Source organism: Paramormyrops kingsleyae, chromosome 6 (genome assembly GCF_048594095.1).
Source record: "Paramormyrops kingsleyae isolate MSU_618 chromosome 6, PKINGS_0.4, whole genome shotgun sequence".
NCBI lineage: Eukaryota > Metazoa > Chordata > Actinopteri > Osteoglossiformes > Mormyridae > Paramormyrops > Paramormyrops kingsleyae.
The window spans coordinates 20,344,367-20,356,000 of NC_132802.1; positions in this window are offsets into that span (position 1 = coordinate 20,344,367).

An 11,634-nucleotide genomic window follows, 5' to 3' on the forward strand; every position below is an offset into this window, starting at 1 on the left:
CTTGGCAGTCACTCATGCACAAGACATCAAGTCTTCTTTTAACCTTTTCATGTCATACCCTATCAAGAAAATCATCCTGGATTGCACCAATTTAGAAGGAAGCAGAGTTTTTGGAGAGACTTGGAAGGTTTTGGACGAAACCGATTTGAATGGTTCTTATCCTTGCTGGTGTTTTCAGGTTCAAAAGGGAGGCCACAGAATCCCTGTGGAATGAAGAAACTGGCAGAGAACTTTTCCGGTCAACAATGTTTCTGAAAACTTTCAAAATAATTTCCAGGACCATTCGTTTTGATGACCGTGATGATAGACCAGCTCGACGGCAGAGAGACAAACTGGCTGCCATCAGGACGGTGTGGGACAAGTGGGTGGCCGGTCTCCCCCTGTTTTACAACCCTGGTCCCAATGTTACCGTTGATGAGCAGCTGATGCCATTTCGGGGCCGCTGCCCATTTCGGCAGTATATACCATCTAAGCCTGCCAAGTATGGTATAAAGATCTGGGCTGCCTGTGATGCTGCATCATGTTACGCCTGGAACTTGCAGGTCTACACAGGGAAATGTAATGGAGGAGCCCCTGAGAAAAATCAAGGCATGAGAGTGGTCCTCAGTATGGCTCAGGGACTTTCTGGACACAACATCACGTGTGACAATTTTTTCACGTCGCACAAGCTGGGACAGGAGCTGCTAAAGCGGAAGCTGACTATGGTGGGAACAGTACGCAAAAACAAGTCTGAGCTCCCTCCCCAGTTGCTGAAAACAGAGAACAGGCCTGTCCAGTCATCAAAGTTTGCATACACGGCTGACACGACCCTGGTATCGTATGTACCAAAGAAAGGGAAAAATGTGCTGCTCATGAGTACACTGCACAGGGATGGGAGAATCTGTGGCCAGGAGCATCAAAAGCCCGAAATAATCATGGACTATAATGCCACAAAAGGAGGGGTGGACAACCTTGATAAGCTGGTGACTACTTACAGCTGCAAAAGGAAGAACCTACGATGGCCTCTGGTGATATTTTTTGACATGCTGGATATCTCCGCGTACAACGCCTTCGTCATTTGGATGTCACTGAGCCCAGAGTGGAATAGGGGAAAGCTGCAGAAGAGGCGTCTCTTTCTTGAGGAATTGGGGAAAACACTGGTGAGACCTCAAATTGGAAGAAGGCGACATCTTCCAAGAACCCCAGTCTCTGCAGCGATTGTGAGGAGGATTCAGGAGGAAGATGATGGTGCCACATCCTGCCAAATTACAGAACCATCACCTGCAGACCCTGGGGTAAGTGTTTGATGCTGGTGCAGTATAATAATTTATGTTTCTGAGAAAGAGGAGTAAAGTGTTAGTAAAGATCCTTGTCTTTTCACATAGATTGTGGCCGGCAACAAAAAGAAGCGTTGTGAAGTGTGTGGACCAAAGATGGACAGAAAAACACAATATACATGCACCAAGTGCAAGAAGTACATTTGCAATACACACAGTGAAACTCTGCCCCTCATGTGTGGTATAGTTTGGCATGAAAATAGCCATGTTCAATTGGACTACTGTGTTGTTCAGACAGAGTAGGTTAAATTAACGAAATTTAAATACACTATAGTTTTGGAAAAACTTGCTTCATTTGTATATTTGTTAATTATTTTCCAGTTATGCCTGTTTTATGATGCATTTCCTTATTTTGTTATATTTTAATAAAAAAAAAAGCAAAAATTAGTTGCATTTCTATTCATAAATGTGATTTAACAAAGGTAAAGGGAACAAAAGTAACATGTTTTGTTTATATTACTTGCAAATGGGATGAAGTAAACATCTGCTGAGAATTAACAAAAAATTGCTGAGAATATGTTGAATTAAAAGCCCCAAAATGCAATGGGTCCACCAGACCCAGCAGGACTCCCTGTGTAACCAAGAAACGAAGACCCTAATTCCATCTGCTTTTCTTTCTTTCTTTTAAAAGTTAAACTTTGGGACTTGTGTCGTTTGTTTAAAATACCGTGTTTCGCTCGGGCATGTCTCTACTTGTTGAAATTCCGCCTGCTTTTCTTTCTTTTTAAATGTAACACTAAAGTTTTGCCCTAGCTTACGTTCATCCTGCTATACGTTTTATTATTCCTTAAAACGTTATTAAAAATAACACATTAATAAAATACATGTAATGTATTTTTATTCTATTAAAGTTTAACAACCACCAAACCATACGACCCCCTATCGGCAACACATGGCATAAGCATGTATGATACCATTTGGCTAAAACCCCTCCCCCCGACCAATCAGAACAAAGGATATGCCCACCTCCCGCTTATGACGTCATAGATGGGGAGAGCTTTAAGCTCCGCCCAAACTGCCACATAACCTTTTTTTAACAGTTACCTGCTTATGCAATATTTAGTTGAAAATGGCGTCAGTATACTTGTACTGTACAGTCGTTTGTTTGACTTGTGACGATGTGAGTTTATTATACGAGAAGGACGAATTCAGTAGTATTTTGGTTTGTGTGTTTATTCCAAAGCAATCATGGCTTTAAATTCAAAATAGAACTGTTCATTTTTATATTTCGAATCAATGCAGTTTGTATATAAACATTTTACTGTTATGCCTCACATTGAGTCGATTGTGTTTCAGTTTCGTTGTTCAAGTGACAATGACCATAAGAGAAATCTTAGACATTACGATGCATATTGGCAATTTAAAGTGAATTTGCCATAGTGGGGGTCTGTTTTAATGTTATGGGGAAGGCGAACATAGTCGACAGTATAATGAAACTGAAGTAATTTAATACACAAGTATCTGTAGAACTATTTCAAATGATGAGTGTCTTGCATTTGTGGACATGGACTACATGATGGAGTACACAATGTAATTAGGGGATAGCAGTTATACCTTCGTATCCTCCAAGCTCTTGCAATCAAGTCTTTCCTTTCTATTTATGACAGACATAAAAATGTACGTCTTGGATATGTTTCTTTCGGAAGATTGTTACTGTAATGTAGGTCGCCTGAGTAGTTCATAGATTTTTCCAAGCTGGTAAGAATGTACAGAATTGTGGAAAAGTGGTCAACAGTTGTGTGCGTTCAGACTATGGAGGCAGATGCACAGAATTTGGAATTAGTACAGTGATGTTTCTGCTTATTTGGTTGATTTGATTGGTTTTGGGACACTGCAGATCATAGGATTACAAGTGTCAGTGTGACATTGACATATCAGAATGTAGTTTAGAATATGCAATTACTTTTATTGTGACACATGTTCACCAAGACAGGGAGCTGTTTTTATAGCTAGGCTAATCCTTTGCATTTTACTGCTGGCCTTCAAAGAGGTAAGATAGTATTGAAATAAACCTAGAATAGCATCAGAAACTATTACAATACTAAGGAAGGAGGACGTCATCTATGATTGCAAACTTTTATTAAATACAATTCATGCAGCAACACATCGGGTCGGGTCTGGGTTCACAAAGGCTACGTTCACACTGCAGGCCTTAATGCTCAATTCTGATTTTCTGCTCAGATCAGATTTTTTGTTTGCCTGTTCACATTACTCTTTTTTTAATTTGGGATTTGTCCAAATAGCCCGTGCTATGAGGGTGAGGGCTGGCGGTGGTGAGTGGGCTGGTTACCTGATCGGGTGTGACTGTACGCTGGGGCTGCTGCTGGTGCGGTACTGTCGGAAGGTGAATGATGTCGCTGTCGGTCCGGAGCCTGGAAACGTTGTGGATAAGGAATTCTACTACACTGAGGCTGGCTGTCTGCAGAGGACTTTGTCATTCTAAGAGCAGTCGGTGTTGGAGCTTATCCTGGTGTTGTACAAGTCTGAAAGAAACTCTGGGAAAATGAGTTGGAGCATAGAATGAGAGGGTGTGTTTGACGCTATCCTCCAATATCCTTGCAACGGATTAATCACCTTCGCAAGCACCGACCCACGATCTCCATTCAATCAAAAAGGTGCTTCCAGCTTTAGAACTTCAGTCTTCCCGTTTCACGTAAGTACAACACCATGTCTCCTGTTCCGTGTTCTGAGTGCAATATGTTTAGTTATTCTTCTCAGGTCATTAGTGGTACGTTTACCTGTGAGAAGTGTCAGTCGCTAGGCTGACGGAGAAGATTGTAGTTTTAGAGGGACATATCCGGACGTTACGGGACATTCAGGAAACAGAGTTTTATTGATTCAGTGTTAGCGGCTCCGGATATGTCCGCCATAGGTATTCAGTCTCCCCCCGCTCCAGCAGCAGAGCCTTCGCAGCAAGGCGAGTGGGTGACGACCTGGCGGCATAGTCGTAAATCCAACCATAATTCACACCGGCACCATTCGCGTTTCCAACAGGTTCTCCCCACTCAGTGAAACTCAAGCTGAGACACCTGTTGAAAGTGCTCTAGTAATAGGCGACTCTATTCTAACGTGAGAGTAGCGACTCCAGCAACCATAGTTAATTGTCTCCCTGGTGCCAGAGCAACCGACATCTCGGCAAACTTAAAAAAGTGCTGGCTAAAAGTAAACGTAAATACCCTAAGATTATTATCCACGTCGGCACTAATGATGTCCAATTGAGGCATTCGGAGATCACGAAGTCAAATTTCATAGAAGTGTGCAACCTTGCGAAGAAGATGTGTGTGTCAGTAACGTGCTCTGGCCCCATCCCTGCTAGACGTGGCGATGAAATGTACAGCAGATTATCGTCGCTACATCGCTGGCTGTTGGAATGGTGCCTGATAAATGGTGTGGGTTATATAGACAACTGCCGGATGTTTTGGGGTAGGCCTGGGCTTTTGAAGAGGGACGGTATTCACTCCTCGCGGGCTGGTGCTGACATCTTGTCTAAAAGCATAGCTCATAGTCTCCAAAGTATCCTGTCCATTGACTGTAGAGGCTGCTGGGATTGCTGTACTGTGCGGGAGTGGTGTAGTCGCTGTGTGCACTTGGTTGTGTTGTGCGCCTGTTGAAGCGGTTCATTTGATTTGAATTATCTGTAAAGTATATTTGAGTGTTTGTGTGCCAGCACGGTTACGTGGGTGGTTGTTGTTTCATTTTTAACTTATTTTTACGTGTGTACTTGTCTGTCCTTGTTAATTGACAGCGTGAGTGCTACCGACAGCTGCGGGCGCGAGCGGCGTTTCTGTCGCATCAAACACCCGCGGGTAATATTATTGAACATAGGTAACATTAACTCTAAAAGGACAGTTGCTCCTGAGCTTTGCTCGGTCGCCGGTCGGGGCCGGGAGGACATTTTCCACTTTTTTTCCTGCTCCGGCAGTAGCCTGCTTTGAGAGGGGTTTTTTTTGTGATTTTTTGGCCTCCCTAGAGCAACTTCGCTTTAGTTTAGCTAAACGTGGTTCAGCAGGAAGTTAGTCTCGGGTAAGTAATTGTTAATTTGGTTATTTTAAAAGTTTAATTTAAAGGTTGTTATCGCTGACGCTGCCGGATAATTTATAATAAAGTACCGATTTAACGCAAGTGTTAATTTAGTGTTTTAGTGTACTCGGCACTTTGTTTTAACTATACGTTAATTAGATCAACTAAAAGTTTAAATACTCTATATTAATATATTGGGCTGGGAGTAAAGGACGGGGACATAGTGAGTTAGGTAATTATGGGGCCAGCTCAGTGTTATGTTTGCAAGATGTTTGCCCTTCTGGATGCTTGCGTCCAGTCGGACTTCGTCTGCGAGCGATGTAGGTTAGTTGACTCACTCATGGTCCAGGTTCGTGACCTAGAGGAGCGACTGGCTCTCATCCAACATAACAATGAGCTAAAGGAGAGAGTTAATACGCCTTCTAGGGAGACTGTGTACGTCACAAGCGGGGAGGGGGGAGAATGATGAACAGGTAGGTCGAGAGAGCTGGGTGAACGTACGTCATAGATGTAGAAAAGGGCGTACACAATTCACAGAGGCGTCATCTTGCGGGGGCTTACCAAGGTTCCATCACTACGTGACTGCTGGTCAGCAAACCTGGGAAACCCACAGATCATTGGAACTATGCCACAAAACCGCTTCCAAGACATCATGTGACACCTACGCTTTGATGACAGGTCCACCCGCAGTGATCGAGCAAAGACTGATAAGTTCGCTGCAATTTCCAGTGTGTGGGGATCATTTGTCACCAACTGCATCATGTCCTACAACTCTGGTCTACATATCACCGTTGATGAACAGCTTTTCCCCCATCAAAGACTCGCTGCTGTTTCCTGCAGTATATTGCAACTAAACCTGACAAGTTTGGGATCAAGTTTTGGGTGGCTTGCGACCTAAAATCCAAGTACTGTACATTTGCATTGTCCTCCCATATCTTGGCAAGGACCCCAGTCGTCCCAGTGTGGAGAGACTGTCCGAAAATGTAGTGATGAGGCTGATGGAACCATTCCTAGACAAGGGCAGAAATGTTACCACGGACAATTTCTTCATATCGCTGTCACTTGCGCAAAAACTGCTTAGCTGGAAAACCACCATCCTCGGCACAGTCAACAAGATTCGCCGGGAAATTCCTCAATCCGCTAGTCAAACAGATCGACCCTTGGGCACCAAGGAGCCGCCTAACCCCAGTAGGAGGGAGGTTGTGGTAGTAGGGGATTCAATTATAAGAGGTGTAGATAGTTGTGTGCACCTGTGATAGAGGGTCCCGTACGGTGTCTTGCCTGCCTGGTGCCCAGGTAGGGGACCTTCCAGATCGAGTGGACAGGCTTTTGGCCCCAGCCGGGGTGGATCCAGTGGTCATGGTGCATGTTGGCACCAATGATATAGGAAAGGGCAGGAGGGCTGTTCTGCAAGATAAATTTATAGAAGTCGCGGATAAGCTTAGAAGCAGAACATCCACGGTTGGTATTCTCTGGAATACTTCCTGTGCCACGTGCAAGTCAGGCAAAGTTAGCGGAGATGATGGGATTAAATGCGTGGCTAAAATGGTGGTGTAGGAAAGAGGGGTTCAGGTTTATGGGGCACTGGAGGACCTTCTGGAACAGGTGGGACCTGTTCAAGCCAGACGGGTTGCATCTGAACCATAGGGGAACCAGTGTATTGGGGAGGCATATGTGCAGAATAGTTGAGGAATGTTTAAACTAGGGACTGGGGGGGCAGGGAGGTCAGTTAAGAATTTATGTGGGGAGAGACAGAAAGCCCAAATAAATATTAAAAGTAGACACTGTAAAAAGGCCTACCATTAGTGGTCTGTATTTGAATGCTAGGAGTATTAGAAACAAAATGAATGACTTAGAGGCTTTAATTTCTTCAGACAATTACGACATTATAGGAATAACTGAAACATGGATGAGTGACAATGATGGTGATGAATATAATATGGATGGTTATACGTTGTTCCGTAGAGACCGGATAGGCAAGAAGGGAGGTGGTGTTGCAGTATACGTAAAAGAAAACTTGCAGGCAAGGGATCTCACTGATAAAAATAAAAATTCAGAAGCTGTATGGATAAAACTTGATGCTAAAGATTCAAATGGCCTAATTGTCAGTGTTTGTTATAGAGCACCTAATGTGGCTGTAGAGGAAAGCAGAATGTTATATGATGATATCAGGATTATGAGTAATAAAAATGTGGTGATTTTAATTTACCTGGGATACAGTGGGACAGTCTCTGGCTCTTCTGTAAATGAACTAGAGATGGTGGAATTAGTACAAGATTGTTTTTTTTACTCAGTTTGTTAATACTCCTACCAGGGGAGAAGCCCTTCTTGATCTTGTTTTCTCTAATAACCAGGATAGGATTGGAAAATTAGAGGTTTTAGACCCATTGTATGGTAGTGATCATAACATGGTTAAATTCGAGGTTAATTTTAGTGTCCGAAGAGCAAAGTCGAAATTAAAAGTATACAATGTTAGGAAGGCTAACTTTAATGGTATAAGACGGAAATTAGAAACTGTAAACTGGACAGTTAAATAGCAAAACAGTTGAAGAGGCATGGGAATTTTTCAAAAGCACATTGTTGCAAGTGCAAGAGGACTTCATACCCGTTTCCAGCAAAACTAAATCTAGGAAACGACAACCAAGGTGGTTTACTAAGGAAATTAAGAATAAAGTCAGGAGGAAAAGGGCTCTGTTCCACAATTGGAAAATAACTAATGATTTCAAAATTAAGCAGGAGTATCTAAGTCTACAGGCAGAGTTAAAAAATAACATTAGGCTATCCAAGAGGGATGTAGAAGAAAAATTGCATTGGAGGCTAAGGATGACAGTAAAGGTTTCTTCCAATATTTTAACTCCAAGAGAGCTCTAAAAGCTGAAATCACTAATTTGCAGGATAGTAAGGGCCTTATAATTGATAACGAAATTGATATAGTAAATGAGTTTAATGATTATTTTTCAAGGGTGTTCACAGTAGAGAACACAAGTAACTTACCACCAATTAATACGAATACAGCATCGTCTATGACCAATATATGTATAACTGAGGTTGATGTGATACTAAGCCTAGCTAAACTCAAAATAAATAAATTGCAGGGCCCTGATGGCATCTTACCTATAGTCTTAAGAGATGAGGGATATTATTAGCCAACCTTTAACTTTAATATTCCAGAAATCGTTATCTGCGGGTATGGTACCATCAGATTGGAAGCATGCTAATATGACACCCATATTCAAAAAAGGGGATAGAAGTAATCCCGCAAACTATAGGCCAATCAGTTTAACTAGCATTACTGGAAAAATAATGGAAGCTATAATTCAAGTGAAAATGGTAGATTACCTAGATGCAAATAACATTATAAAGGATAGCCAACATGGATTTAGGAGAGGTAGATCCTGCTTAACGAATCTGCTTGAGTTCTTTGAGGAAGCTACAAGTGAAATTGATCACAAAAAGGCCTATGATGTGATTTACTTAGATTTCCAGAAAGCCTTTGATGTCCCCCACAAACGGCTCTTGCTAAAGCTTAAAGCTGCAGGGATTTTAGGAACTGTGGCAGCTTGGATCGAAAACTGGCTGACAGGAAGCAGCGAGTAGTTATTAGAGGCACAATGTCACAGTGGGCCTCCGTTCATAGTGGGGTACCGCAGGGTTCAATTTTAGGACCACTATTGTTCCTAATTTACATGAATAATATTGACACAAATACATACAGTAAACTGGTTAAATTTGCAGACAACACCAAGGTGGGCGGTGTAGCAGATACTGATCTAGCAGCAGAGAGGCTTCAACGGGATCTGGATTTAATTAGTGAATGGGCTGATACTTGGCAGATGCAATTTAACACAGATAAATGCAAGGTAATCCATGCAGGGAGCAGAAATATAAAGTACAGATATTTTATGGGTTCCACTGAAATAAAGGTAGCTGATTACGAGAAAGATCTCGGTATGTATGTTGATGCTTCCATGTCCCACTCTCGCCAGTGTGGGGAAGCAATAAAAAAGGCGAACAGAATCTTGGGTTATATTTCTAGGCGTGTGGAGTTTAAGTCAAGGGAGGTGATGTTACACTTATATAATTCCTTGGTAAGACCCCACCTAGAATACTGTGTGCAGGTTTGGTCACCATACCTCAAGAAGGACATTGCTGCCTTAGAAAAGGTGCAACGAAGAGCTACGAGAATGATTCCTGGTCTTAGAGAAATGTCTTATGAGGCGAGGTTAGCGGAACTGAATCTGTTTAGCCTTGAGCAAAGGAGACTAAGGGGGGATATGATTCAGGTCTATAAGATTCTAACGGTCTGGATGCTGTTCAGCCAAATGACTATTTCAATATTAGTCTAAATACTAGAACTCGTGGCCATAAGTGGAAATTAGCAGGAGAACATTTTAAAACAAATTTGAGGAAGCACTTCTTTACACAGCGTGTAGTTAGAGTATGGAATAGTCTTCCTGCTAGTGTAGCAGAAGCTAAAACCCTGGGTTCCTTTAAATCAGAGCTAGATAAGATTTTAACAACTCTGAGCTATTAGCTAAGTTCTCCCCAAACGAGCTTGATGGGCCGAATGGCCTCCTCTCGTTTGTAAATTTCTTATGTTCTTATCGCAATGAATTCACCACTCAGGTATGTTGCAGGTCTTTTGTGGTTTTTAGAATCAACACCTCCAAGTGTGTCATTGTGTGTAAAAGTGCTATGAAAATAATTTCTTATTTATTAGGCATTTTCAACCACTGCTGCCACGCTGTCGGCGTATGCGGCCAAACGGAAGACGACCATCTATATTCTTAGCAGCATGCACAGCGTGGTTCAGACTGATAATACCACCAAAAGGAAGCCAAACACTGTCACCCTTTACACCACAAAGTGTGGCGTGGATGTGATGGACCAGATGGTGCGGGAGTACACTGTCCGCACAGGAACACGGCGCTGGCCAGTTGCCGTGTTCTATAATATGATTGACATGGCAGCAATGAATGCACATGTACTGTATCAGGCATGCACCGGGACGCAGGAGAGACGGGTGGACTTCCTGGTGGAGCTTGCAAGAGAGTTGGCTAGCTCTCATATGGCTGCGAAGAAGGCAAGAGGAGAACAATTGCTTCGGACACAACCCTCCACACCTAGCCCTGGAAAAAGAGCCATGTGCCAGGTCAAACACCAATGCAAGAACAATCATGCCACTCTGCGAAGTGTTCACTGCTACAGATACACATGTGGTAAATGCAGACGGGAGATACCATGGCAGTGCCAGGATTGTGAGTGATTGCTGAAATGTACTCTCACTTTTTATTATTTGTAAATGTGTACAAATGGTTGGTTTGTTTTTTTATTTTATTTTGTACTGTTTTTATCAATAAATCTCAGCAACAAAGGAAAAAAACCCATGTGTGTTGATTTCTCCCTAAGATGGCAAAGTGAAACACAAGTTTCCTTGAAGAGTCTCAGCATGGCCCCACCTTGTTTACATAACAAAAGCATCTGTTCACAGGTGATTAAGGATATTAGCTAAAAGCCTTCCAGCCCATCGGCTGTGCTGTGGGTTTTATAGGTAGAAAAGCCAAAATGGCTGCTCTCTGGGACTTCTAGTGTTAAGGATGCCGTGTAAGGATGGTGAAGAAAACGGATGGCATTTCAGTAAGTTCAGACATAGCAATGGCTTTACTGTTTAAAAATGTGGAAAGACAGCATGTGTTTACACACACACACACACACACACACACACACACACACACACACACACACACACACACACACACACACACACACACACACGATGGATGCCCAACCAAAGAATTGGTCACAAATGTTGATAAGCTTGTCAGTGGTGGATTTACGGAGGAGGCAGCGGCGGCAGACTCCGTGGATGCTGCTGTGGAAGACTCCGAGAGCCAAAGCTTCAGGCGGCTACATACGGTTCAATTTATTATAGGTACAGTGGCATGGCTTATGGACACAATAGATGATTGTAGGGTGTGTGCAGCATACTTACGTTGGCACATGTTACAACAGTCTGGAGCCATATTATTTTTTATAATTTTGAAAGGGTTACACAAAAAAAAAAAAAAAAAAAAAAAAAAACACTGCACGCCACGGTTGGTGGATGTAATAGTGAACAGTATCATGGTGTTTAACCCAAATCCACCCCCCGCTGCAATTGTTCAAAGGGCTATTGATGCCGTTATAAACAAGTTGAAATATGTGAGCGATATACGCAGCACGCTGGATGGGTTAATGCGCAGTGTTATAAACCCTCATCACACGAGTGATGTGTATGCAGCAGTTCTGGCTTACTGGC